Source organism: Mustela putorius, unplaced genomic scaffold (genome assembly GCF_011764305.1).
Source record: "Mustela putorius furo isolate JIRA1106 unplaced genomic scaffold, ASM1176430v1.1 tig00000253_pilon_pilon_pilon, whole genome shotgun sequence".
Taxonomy (NCBI): Eukaryota; Metazoa; Chordata; class Mammalia; order Carnivora; family Mustelidae; genus Mustela; species Mustela putorius.
This window is the reverse complement of record NW_025421329.1, coordinates 9,748,562-9,760,436: the sequence shown is the minus strand read 5'-3', so window position 1 is coordinate 9,760,436 and position 11,875 is coordinate 9,748,562. Positions and strand designations below refer to the sequence as shown.

At 43.8% G+C, this 11,875-nt stretch overlaps 1 long non-coding RNA gene across 1 annotated transcript; it reads left to right on the top strand.

The window, feature by feature from the left end:
- Window positions 1–2,635: 2,635 nt before the first annotated feature.
- Window positions 2,636–11,162, top strand: LOC106005964. The gene is made up of 3 exons (XR_001179739.2): window positions 2,636–2,866; window positions 9,058–9,194; window positions 10,528–11,162. It is a non-coding gene; the product is annotated as an uncharacterized LOC106005964 (long non-coding RNA).
- Window positions 11,163–11,875: the final 713 nt, after the last annotated feature.

Here is an 11,875-nt window from a genome sequence, read left to right as displayed (position 1 = left end):
TCAGGGTCCTGGGATCGAGTCCCGCATCAGGCTCTCTGCTCAGCAGGGAGCCTGCTTCCTCCTCTCTCTCTCTCTGCCTGCCTCTCTGCCTACTTGAGATCTCTGTCAAATAAATAAAATCTTAAAAAAAAAATAAAAAAAAAATAAAAAGGAGAAAAAGAATACAAAGAGCTCTCATAGAAAAAGACAGGGTCAGATCAAATGTACTAATGAATTGAATGGACATTCAGGTTCATTCTAATTATTTGACCATCATCACTGATTTAATGTGGATTTCTTCAGTGCCTGCCTTATTCTGAGACAGCAAAACTAAATGCATATATGTATGTATGTATTTACTTACTTGTTGATCTTTACCTATGCTTACTTATATTTTCTTACTTTCTTTGTTAACGGTATGTGACCAGAGAGGCAAATAAATGTCCAGGGACTGTGAAAGTTCTGGAGCTGGGTGATGATAGAAATGCAAACAGAAGCTGTGACAAAGGCAGTGGGACCAGGCGTGGCCTGGAAAGGGAAGGGCACATGGGTGAGCTGGTGCTGCCCCAGGTCTCATTCCTGGTACAGGTTGGGGCAAGTCCAACTAGGATGCACAATGATTCTTATATATGGGAACCGAATGTTAAAGTCATTCCAAAAAGTTTGGGGCTGTCCTCTCCTGGTAAGAATAGGAAGTAAGAAGCCAAAGAAAACTGGGAAAAATGGGTGAAGAGTCAGGGGTGCCAATGGCTAACAGTCAGTTCTCAAACTTAATAAAAGTTTTAAGGTTTATGGGTCAAGTATAGCATTCATTGCAGAATGTGTGAGAACAGGTATATTTCCCATTTCAATACTGTTATGATAACCACTTACTAAAGATGCTTGTAATCTTTTATCAAAAGACTTAAGTATCAAGGCCTCCAGGTGATTGCATGTAAGCCTGGGAAGCCCATTGCTTGATTACACGTGCAACATGTAACAGCCAGAAAATGCTCGGAGATAGGGAGTGGAGAGAAAGGACACAAGTGCAATACTTGGGTTTATTACTCAGCTGGGGGGAATCCAAACTTTGAAAAGAGCTATTGAAATTCTTCCTCAAAACATCCCAATCCAGAGCTAAAATGTGCCTTTTATTGTGACATATTTAGCAACTTTAACAGGAAAACCTGACTTTGATCACAAAGGTTTATATAAACCAAGTTTCTGGCAAGATCTTGAAATAGAATCTTATGACCCTGAGAAATGGTTTCTCTCTCACTGTAAGTGGAGAGAAGCCTTCCTCTTCCTTTTCAGTTTTGAATATGAGTCCCAGAGGGCTTGGGCAACACTGAATGTTCCGAGAGGTGGCAAACTGAGCCAACTTCAACACTTGGTGTCTCTTGAGTCACAGTGGATGTGGTAGGTGTGGCTTCTGGGGTTGTTGAATTCTGCCCCATCCCCTCAGTGTGCTCAGCCAAAATAGGGCTGAATTGCAACATGGCACATGCTGTTCTTTATTTGTTCTTTAACAAAGGAGAACACTGCCAAAGGTACCGTGGGGGCTGGATTCGAGAGGTGAACCTGTCCCTAACTGGGTGTGTTGGTAAGAGTCCCTCCTCCCTCAGAGCTTGTCCCCACCAAGAGGCGGGCAAAAGATATAAAAATGCCTTACAAACTGTAAAATGTAATAGCACATGGAATTTCTATTTTGTGGTGAAAACAGTTGACTTTGAGCAATTAGGCCTGCTTCTATTCAACAGGATGATGTTGTTGGAATATAATAAACCCATGGCTATACTTGTCCATCATTGCTTCATTTGAATATGTCTACTTATTCATTCACCGAAAGCTTTTATTAAATGTCAGTTGAGTAGCAAACACTCCATTAAGTACCATGGGTGGAAAAGATAAAAGCAAAGATCAAGAAAGAAGGGTGTAGTCTGCTGGATAACCATCAAGTCTATAATTTGCAAGAGTTTTATCAATAGAAATAGCTCTCCAACACATATTAAAATGCAAATGGGGTGGCATGTCCCAGGCACAACTTGTATTGAATTGAGCATTTTCCCACACAGAGGAAGAAACTTATCCCATGGTTTCTGGAGATACTCAGGGCAGTGACTTTCCAAGTGGGAATATTGCTACACATTGGAATGAAGCAGCAGCCAGATGAAAAGTTGTTGGAGCCCATGAAATAATACCTCCCTCTCCTGAGGTATAATACCTCCCTCCCTTTCTTGCTTGCTTGCTTTTTTTTGCTTTCTTTCTTTCTCTCTCTCTCTTTTTTTAAAAAATATTATTTATTTATTTATTTATTTGACAGAGAGAGAGAGAGAGAGAGAATGAAGGAGCACAAGCAGGGGGAGTGGGACAGGGAGAAGCAGGCTTCCTGCTGAGCAGGGAGCCCGATGTGGGACTTAATCCCAGGACCCTGGGATCATGACCTGAGCCAAACTCAGGTCAAACCTGAGCCAAACTTAATGACTGAGCCACCCAGGTGCCCATTGCTTCTTTCTTTTTAACAATTTTATTTATTTATTTGAGAGAGAGAGAGAGAGAGTGCACAAGAGGAGGGAGGGGCAGAGGGAGAGGGAGAAGCAGACTCTCCACTGAGCAGGGACCCCGATGTGGGACTTGATCTCAGGACTCTCGGATTATGACCTGAGCCAAAGGCAGACATTTAAAAGACTGAGCCACCCAGGAGCCCATGTTTCAGTTTCCCTTTTTATGCTTCACAGATTCATCTCTCTGCTAATCACATGACAGGAGGAAGACAGCTCTGTCAACGGCAACCACGCTTGCATATGGTCATGTCCTGCTGCCCAAGGACCCCCAGTCTCCAAATCCCAAGGGAACGACTCAACTGTCCTCTTTGACGCTCCCATTGGTAACTGCTCTCCGCCCTTTGGTGAGTTTACCTTCATGTGCACACAAACCTGCAATCACACACATAATTTGGCTTGAAGGACACACACATTGATTTGGCTTGAAGGACAGTAAGATGTACCATTTCTACACTTATATTTTTCACTTAATGAATCTTAGTTCCTTCTGTTGTGGTGCACATGGAGCAACTGCATAGTATTCCATAAAATCTGTTCTTTGGCTTCTTGATTCCTTTGTTGATGGTTATTTCCAAATTTTTATATTATTTACCGGGTCACATTTACCACCCTTTGTCAATCTTCAGGTTTTTCTAGAATATATACACCTCACAATGGAAATCTGAATCAAAAGGTATGTGCATTTAAATTTTAATAGATATTAACAAATTGCTCCCCCAAATGCCTTTAGCAGTGAAAGATTCTGCCAATATGGTATGAGAGTAAATATTTCTTATCCACTTGCTAAATGCTAAATATTAGTAATCTTTCTAATAGTCTAGCCAAAAATTCTGTTAGGGCATCACATCACTTTGCTTTGGAAGGGCTGGTTTTCAAGCTTGCTGGCTGCCTCCTCCAGCCCCTGGGGCTCAGAGCTCAATGTCCTGCCCTGCTCCCCAAAGGAACAGAGAGTCTGAGTTGCCAGCCCTCATGGGGTTTCAGCAAGGATTATTCCCTGAAAAGCAATGGAATCTTCTCAATTATAACCTTGCAAAACAGAACTAGGGAACAGCTGAGTTTAACTTTCCAAATACTAAACTACAAATAATCCATTCAAGTATACAGTTAAATCATTAAAGAGGAAGTTAGGAAAAAATTCATTTTCATTTGTATCTAATACAAGGCTCTACTCCACTGCTCATATTCCTTTCACAAGAACCAAACACAGAGCTGTCACCATCCCCCTGCCTCTGCCTGAAGTGGAGGGACGACCTTTCCCAGCCGTGACCACAGTGGACCCAGAAGTACAGGCTAAGTGTGGGGCTCCTTCCTTTTTGTGTTTATATGACTTTGGAGAGGAGAGATGTGAAATACAGCTAGGGGGCAAGGAAGGAAAGGGATTTATTATCATTTTTGTTTCTTATTCTCATTTAGTTCAAGAGTTAAATTAGGTTATCAAAGAATCCATGTAATCAGATCTGGAGGTTTCAAGGTCATCAGGCTGCTGTTGTCATTACAAATTAGAAATAGTGCATGGTATTCAGTCACCAGAAGTGGCTATGAATGATGCTCTGATGCTTTTTGTAAAAGGGGGTCCATTGAAAGGTTTTGTGACTCAAGATAGAGCCCAGTGACTTTCTCAAGGACATACTGGTGTTCTTTTTTTATAAAATCACAAGTAATAGTCCTGATCACTTTTAAAAATTATGTATAATATGAAAATATTTCACCGAGCTTTTTTCAAAGTGTAAGTTGGAAAGTGTTGGAACGAACCTGGGAATCAGGTCCTCTGACAGTCCCTGGCTTTTGCACCAGCTGCCCAACCACGACCCATCCCCTAACCACCAAGATCTGTTGCCTTACCTGCAAAAGGTGATAAGTCTTATTTCACAGGTTTGGTAAAGATTCAACTAAATAATACAATGTATTCCAAGATGTTTGCTAAAACATCTGGCATCAGTAGGTGCTCAGATATCAGTGGAGAAGAATAAAACTCAGAATGCTCTGACTTATGTTCATAAATGATTCATTTATAAGTACTCCAGGATGTGGGGAATCTTCATATTCACAAAGGCAACCTTGCAGGTATCCACTGCGGCTGCACGAAAGTGAAAATGCAGCAGATCTGAGTGTTGGTGGACACCTTGTGATCCTCCCTGAATATGAGGTTACCCCCCGCCATCCACCGCCCCACACCCGGAAGGCTGTCAGGAGAGAGTTTCTTACGGCTTCCCCAGTCCTGATGAGACTGAGGCTTCCTGTGTCATTCCTCAGATGCAGTGTGGTATCACCCACCAGTGACATCCAGTAACACTCAGGCCAGTTTCAGTTTGTGTCATTCCATCTGGCTTGTGGGATCAGGACCTGGGAGCTGTCACCCTTGGCTTCTCTCTTCTCTTTTTTCTCCATCTGTGTGAGTTCCCTAAACTTGGCCAGCCAAGTCCATCCAGTTGTGACTTTGGTCTTACCTTTTCTTGGTTGTCTTGTGTCAACCACAGACATGCGTGGGACATCTTCTCTGCATGTGGCCCCAGGGATCCTGTGATAAACAAGGTGGTCTTGTCCCTGCCCCCAGGGGGCTCGGGTGTCTTGTCCTGGCAGCGATGATGGCCTCATGGGGGCAGCCCACAGACAGTGTGACTTTGATTTCTCCTGAATATGGTGATCCTCAGGCCAACCATCTAGGCCGTCGCCCTGCCCTCATACGTCTGGTGGCCATGCACTGGGATTCCAGTGGGCTGATGGCTGGTGAATGGTTGTGGGCCAGTTTTCAAATGGAGCTGGAGGTGATCATCAAAGGGAAATTCCCACAGCCCCCCTCTTCCACACTCTGTTCACATCTCCTCCACCCCAGGCTCAGGGTTGGGGTCATTGACAGTAATTTAAGGGTAGGGCGGCCCTGAATGACTTTGTGTCAGAGAGTCCTAACAGAGAAAGTCAAGCAGCTGCTTCACTTTTTTCCCCAAATTTTGTTTCTGTTTCATCAACAGGAACTTTCAAAAAAGAGCATGTAGCCTAAGGTTCTATCTTAAACTAGGCTCCTCAGAAGCAGTCCTGGGAGAAGGATTTGAGGGAAGGGAGTCTGTTTGTTTGGGGCATCTTTAGGGCAGGGGGAGAGTGAGCCTGAGAAGGGAAGAGCTAACAGAACATGTGATGAGCAGGTTTGCATCATGGGCACTCAGTCTGTGCCAGCTATAGGAGGTAACATGGAGTGCATAGCACAGTGGCCTGATGTCTGCTCCCATACCTGAAGGAGTTGGGGTATCCACTAGGACTGGGGTTTCCAGAACTTTGCACTAAGTCCTGTCCTCTGTTGCCCAAGGATGCTCTTGGGGGCATTTTTTCCTGCACTTCTAGCCCACCATGGGTGGGGGGCAGAATGGAGGCATGCATTTTCTTGCAGAGGGATGCCACAGGCGCACATTGGAATGGCAAGGGGGTTAGGGATGTGCACAGGTAGCCAGTGGCACCAGTTTCCAACTTCTAACTCCTACAAGGGTTTGCCCCTGTTGGAGCCAGCTCAATGCAAACTGAGACACAATTAGCCTGGAAAACTCTAAGGACCCAAATTTTAGTTTGGAGCTGATGCTGCATTCAGAAACCTGGCATGGCTTTTCAGAATTAGGGCTTGTCAAGAGCAAAGCTAAACACAGTGTCTCATTTCAAAGAGGGTCCAGTTTCCTATGAACTGTTTATTGAAAAAATATGTGTGGGGAGAAAACATTGGACAGTGGCACGGCACTTCAGATCTATACATGGAGAGAGACAGGTTCCATCTCAGAGAGACTTTTGTGGAGTGTCCCGGTTGCGGTCTCCAGAGTGTTTGCAGATCTGCCTTCAATTTTTAACATTACCAGGCAGCATGGAAAATCCAACTGCCTGGATTTGATTTGTGAAAGGGATGGAGAAAGAGGTTGGCTCAATCGATCACTTAACAGGGGCCGTTACATGCCTCATTGGAACAGCTCTGTGCAGAGCTTGGATCCAGGGAAGAAAAAGGCAATTCAAAATAATCTGGATGCCCTGAGCAGCACTTTGGCTCAATTTGCCTTTGCAGAAAAGACCAATAATTCCTTCCATGTATATGCCTTCGTATGGTCTGCTGTGTGCCTCAGACACCATTGCCCTAGGTCCTTTCTATAGGTGAGGGTTTTGAATTACTTTATTTCTGTCTCATGAAAGAGGCAAGCAGGTCAGAGCAGGATAGGACCTGCCCACTTGGTCCAGAAGAAGAAACTGGGCCCAAACCATCTCTTGATTGTCAGCAACCAGACACTCTCTGGCATGTAATCTGTGCCAAGTAACTGTCTGAATGACTGTAGGGCTGTACTGTTGTTCAGTCTGGGTCCTTTCAGCAAAGGAAGGTCATGGGTTGGCATTGGCAGGGACATGCAGCAGGAGGTTCGCTTTGAAAGCTCGTCAGATGCACTTTTAGGGTTTGTTTGGATGTCTTCACACATTAATTTAATCAGGTGGCTAGGTTCAGAGCAGCTGCTTCCCTCTCTGGTGGACTTGTTTCCGCTGGTCCACTAGCCACATCCCGTTAATGAATCAGCCACTGTGCTCATGCAGCTCGGTGACAGGCTGCCCAAAGGTGTGCACATTGCAGGGAGGCACTGGAAAGAAAGGCTCTTCAAGAGCCCGTTGAGTGAATTTCTCGTTCTGTGATGTCTGGCACGGGAGCAGGTATGAGGATGGCCGAGGGAGACAGGCTTCCTGGCATGGTGATCTGCCTGCATTATTCATTCCCTGTCTACTTCCAGAACAGTAGTGGAAGGGACAAAGAACACAAAAACCCTGTAGAGAGGAACAGTCGCTTGACACTAGTATTGTTGCTACACCAAGAAAGTCAAATAAGGCAACGAGACTCCAAAATTGCCCTCAGTGATTTCAGTGCTTGCAGCAGTTCTTCAGAATGCAGAGACAGTTTCAGGACTACAGTGGACACGAGAAGTTGCTTCTGTTTTGGGGTTCTGCTTCTGGATATTTAGAAATTTTTTTTCTTAATTATCAAGGATATCTTAGGAAACTTCAAGTGGAAATCGGGCGAAAATAGGTCCAGTCATTCTGTGCCTTACTATAAATGCCCACAAGCACTTCCTTACCTAAGAATGTCACTTGCTTAGTGAGGGAGCTGGAATAGGTTGAGATAACCATTCTTACGTGAACAAATGGGTAACTTAGCCCAAAGCTGACCAACAGGTATGAGCTACGAAGCTAGGGTATAATCCCAGTCCTCTGCACTTCAACTCCAGGGCATTTTGTTGCTTAAAACTTTGCTTAATCTCTCTCTGTCATGGGTGAGCATTAGGGGCTTTTGAGGCAATGTGATTTTATAGAGGAGAACTGTTGGTGTGTAGTTTTGCATAAATTCCCATCAGTTTCCATAGCTACACTGTTGCCTCTTGGAGACTGCGGACTCACAGTCCTCCATCTCCCTTCCTCCAGTGCTGGGCCTCCAGTGCAGAGCCCTACTGACCCTCTGCCAAGGAAGCCAGGGAAGGCTGCAGGGTACCGGTACTGCCTGTGGTATGAAAAGCAAGTGAGCTTCTCCTGCATCTCCATTCACACCAGTTTCCATTCTCCATATTCTGTGATGCTTGTAATGGCAGGATAAGCATAGGGTCAGGATATCTGGGTCGCAGGTAAATTCCTGTCCTCAGCTCTGTGATCCTATGGAGGATCCCTTTGCTCCAGCTGGAGCACTGTACACTGTCTGGTGTTCCCCACACCCCCTGGCACCTGCCCATGATCAGGAGTTGTTCCTGCTTTCAGTGCCTTCACACCCTAGTGTAGTGTTGAGGCACCACATGAATAGACACATACTGCTTACTGCTGACAGGAACAGAATTCCTTCATCCCAAACCACAGTGGGCATGGCTGACAACTTCCAAGTAGGGACACATCAGTGATGACCTGAGCTGAGCTCCTGGCCTAGTGGACTCCAACAATATCTTTTTTCATGAATGGCAGAACCTATACCCATCCCATGGTCCAGGTTTCTGACCTCGGGAGAACTCAGAGACCAGGAATCTGGAGTACTGGCTTGGCTGCTCCCAGGATGTTGTGGTTATAACAGGGAAATCCATGGTTTTCCCACCAAACCTTAAATAACACTCCCCTGTGCCCATGCCTCAATCCCTCATCATTACAACAAACTCATTTTTACAATTAGTGAAGGGTAGATCTTTCAGGGGAGAAAGAATTGAGAATGGCCAACCCAGTGGCTCTCAAGCTTGAGTGGACATCAGAGTCCTCTCAAGGCTTTTCTGCACACCAGCTGTTGGACCCCACAGGTAGTTATGGAACCATCAAGGACTCATACTTCTGGACACTTCTCAGATGCAGATGTGGCCATGCCAGGCACCACATCTGAGGGCTGCTGGAGCAAACCTGGAGCAGCATGGTACCTCAAAGCTTTAATCAGTCCTTCCCCACAACAGCAAAGGACTTGTTGGAAAGAAGCCAGCTCCTAAGGATTTCTTAGATATGAAGAATTTTAGCATTATTATGAGTTAGAGGCTATAATTAATAAACAATGATTATGTTTCCACAGGCACAACAGTAAAGCAGGTACTTGGAACACTGCAGGATCAGCAACGGAAGTAAGATGCAAGTCTCCTGTTGAAGTCCCATCTCCCAAAAAATGTATATAAAGAAAAGAAGAAAGCTAGAAGACTGGCAACCATGAAGGTGGGTGTTGGGATTTTTCTTTAATTCTAAGTTTTGTGTTTCTAGAAAAATCTGATCAAATAACATCTTTCATAACCAAATGGAATTTTGACTTATCAGCCTTATCGTGGTCATCAGGCCAACCCACAGTAAGATGAGTCTTGGCTTTCCCATTTTGGAAACTGCCAGAAATGCTATTTGGATTAATTTCTATTTGGGAGTTGGCTAAAACTGGCCACATTCTCTCATGCTTCAGGATAAACATCATAGCATTGTCATATAAATTTATATTCCCCAAGTAAAGTTAAAATAGGCCTTTTTGGGGGAGGCAAAAGACTTTTTTTTGCAGATTACTTCTCAAATATGTTCAGACACAAAATTTGACCTTTTTTTCTTCCATATTCAATGTCCACCAAACTAAATTTCTGTTTTGGGAATTATATTAAATTATATTGTATTCTTCAGTTACATATAAAATCCAATTAACATTCTTTATGGAAATCTCAATACCATATATAGGTTAAAGAAAAGATTTAAAAGAACATTCTAATACTTTCTAAGAAGTAAAAGAAATCAACTTTTTTTTTTTTTTTAAAGATTTTATTTATTTATTTGACAGAGATCACAGGTAGGCAGAGAGGCAGGGAGAGAGAGAGAAGGAAGCAGGCTCCCCGCTGGGCAGAGAGCCCGATGTGGGGCTAGATCCCAGGACCCTGGGATCATGCCCTGAGCCGAAGGCAGAGGCTTTAACCCACTGAGCCACCCAGGCGCCCCAACTTTTTTTTTTTTTTAAAGATTGTATTTATTCATTGGAGAGAGAGAGAGAGAGAGAGCACCAGCAGAGGGGAGAAGCAGAGGAAGAGGGAGAAGTGGAATTCCTACTGAGCAGGGAGCCTGACACAGGGCTTGATCCCAGGGCCAGAAGATCATGACCTGAGTCAAAGGCAGACACTTAACCATCTGAGCCACCCAGGCCCTCCAGAAATCAACTTTTCAAAGCACAGGCCAATCATGACATTGAAGTGCATCTGTACTATTGTCTGTAACAGAGTACATTCCAATGCAAACATAAGTACTTCTCATTCTCTACAGTATATTGACCCTCAAAAACTGTGTATATAATGTCAATAAAGTAAATTATCATACATTTGAAATAGAAGATTAGAATGGAAGCACAATCTGGAAAAAGAAATCAACTTAATTGCTGGCCTTGAAACTATTTTATGAATTAAAAAAGTATTTTAAATTCTGGCCCTCTTAATTCAGGACCCTGAACTTCTGTGCTTTCAAAAACAACTAATCTAGAGCTCTATAACTAAAATAAATTCCTGATCAGGCTCTTGATTTTTTTCAGGTATTTACCATTTTTGCATGTGACCCAAAGGTGATGACAACTCTGTCCTCCTCAGAGGGACACAGGTATGGTCTAGGCTGTGGATGGTAGCAGGCTGGTGCCATGGTCATGATGGGGTTTGGGAGAGACACTGGCCCAGACTGACCAAGAAGTCATAGAGAGATGATTTCTGGAGGTCCAGGAAAAGTTGTCCTCATTCTTAAGGAGTCACATGAAGGGATGGTCCCTTTGTGTTTCTGGACACTGTATGTTAAAGGTCTGGGTTTAATATCCAGAATTCTGGGAGCCAACTTGCAACAACAAGGGGAACCAACTGGGGGCAATTCCAGCCCACAGAACATGGCAGAGCAGAGGCAGGAAAGAACATGCGTCCTTGACACCATTGCTAGCTGTTGAGTCAACCAACCTGGATCCCTGTTAGACCTCAGCTCACTCTTATTTGATGTAAGAAACTCTTAAGTTGTCTGTGTCTGTAAGACAAGTCTTCTCTTGCCTATAGAGTAGCCATCCTAGATGATACAAATGAAATTTGAAAAGCAGAGATTTCATGGAAAAGTCTGTTCCTGTCCATTTTCATTGGACACCTTTAAATTCATTCTGTGTTAAATCATTTTTTAATATGATTGTCTGTTTTGTGTGTGTTGAGTTTGAGGAGTTCTTTATAGATCCTGGATATCAACCTTTTGTCTGTACTGTCATTTGCAAATATCTTCTCCCATTTTGTGGGTTGCCTCTTTGTTTTCTTGACTGTTTCCTTTGCTGTGCAGAAGTTTTTGATCTTGATGAAGTCCCAAAAGTTCATCTTCACTTTTGTTTCCTTTGCCTCTGGAGACATATCTTGGAAGAAGTTGCTGTGGCTGATATCGAGGAGGTTACTGCCCATGTTCTCCTCTAGGATTCTGATGGATTCCTGTCTCACATTGAGGTCTTTTATCCATTTTGAGTTCATCTTTGTGTACGGTATAAGAGAATGGTCGAGTTTCATTCTGCTACATATAGCTGTCCAGTTTTCCCAGCACCATTTATTTAAGAGACTTTTTTCCACTGTATATTTTTTCCTGTTTTGTCAAAGATTGTTTGCCCATAGAGTTGAGGGTCCATATCTGGGCTCTCTACTCTGTTCCACTGGTCTATGTCTGTTTTTATGCCAGTACCATGCTGTCTTGGTGACCACAGCTTTGTAGTAAAGCTTGAAATCAGGTAATGTGATGCCCGCAGTTTTATTTATTTATTTATTTTTAAGATTTTATTTATTTGACAGAGAGAGAGGGAATACAATCAGGAGAGTGGTAGAGGGAGAAGCAGGCTCCCCGCTGAGCTGGGAGCCCAATGTGGGGCTTGATCCCAG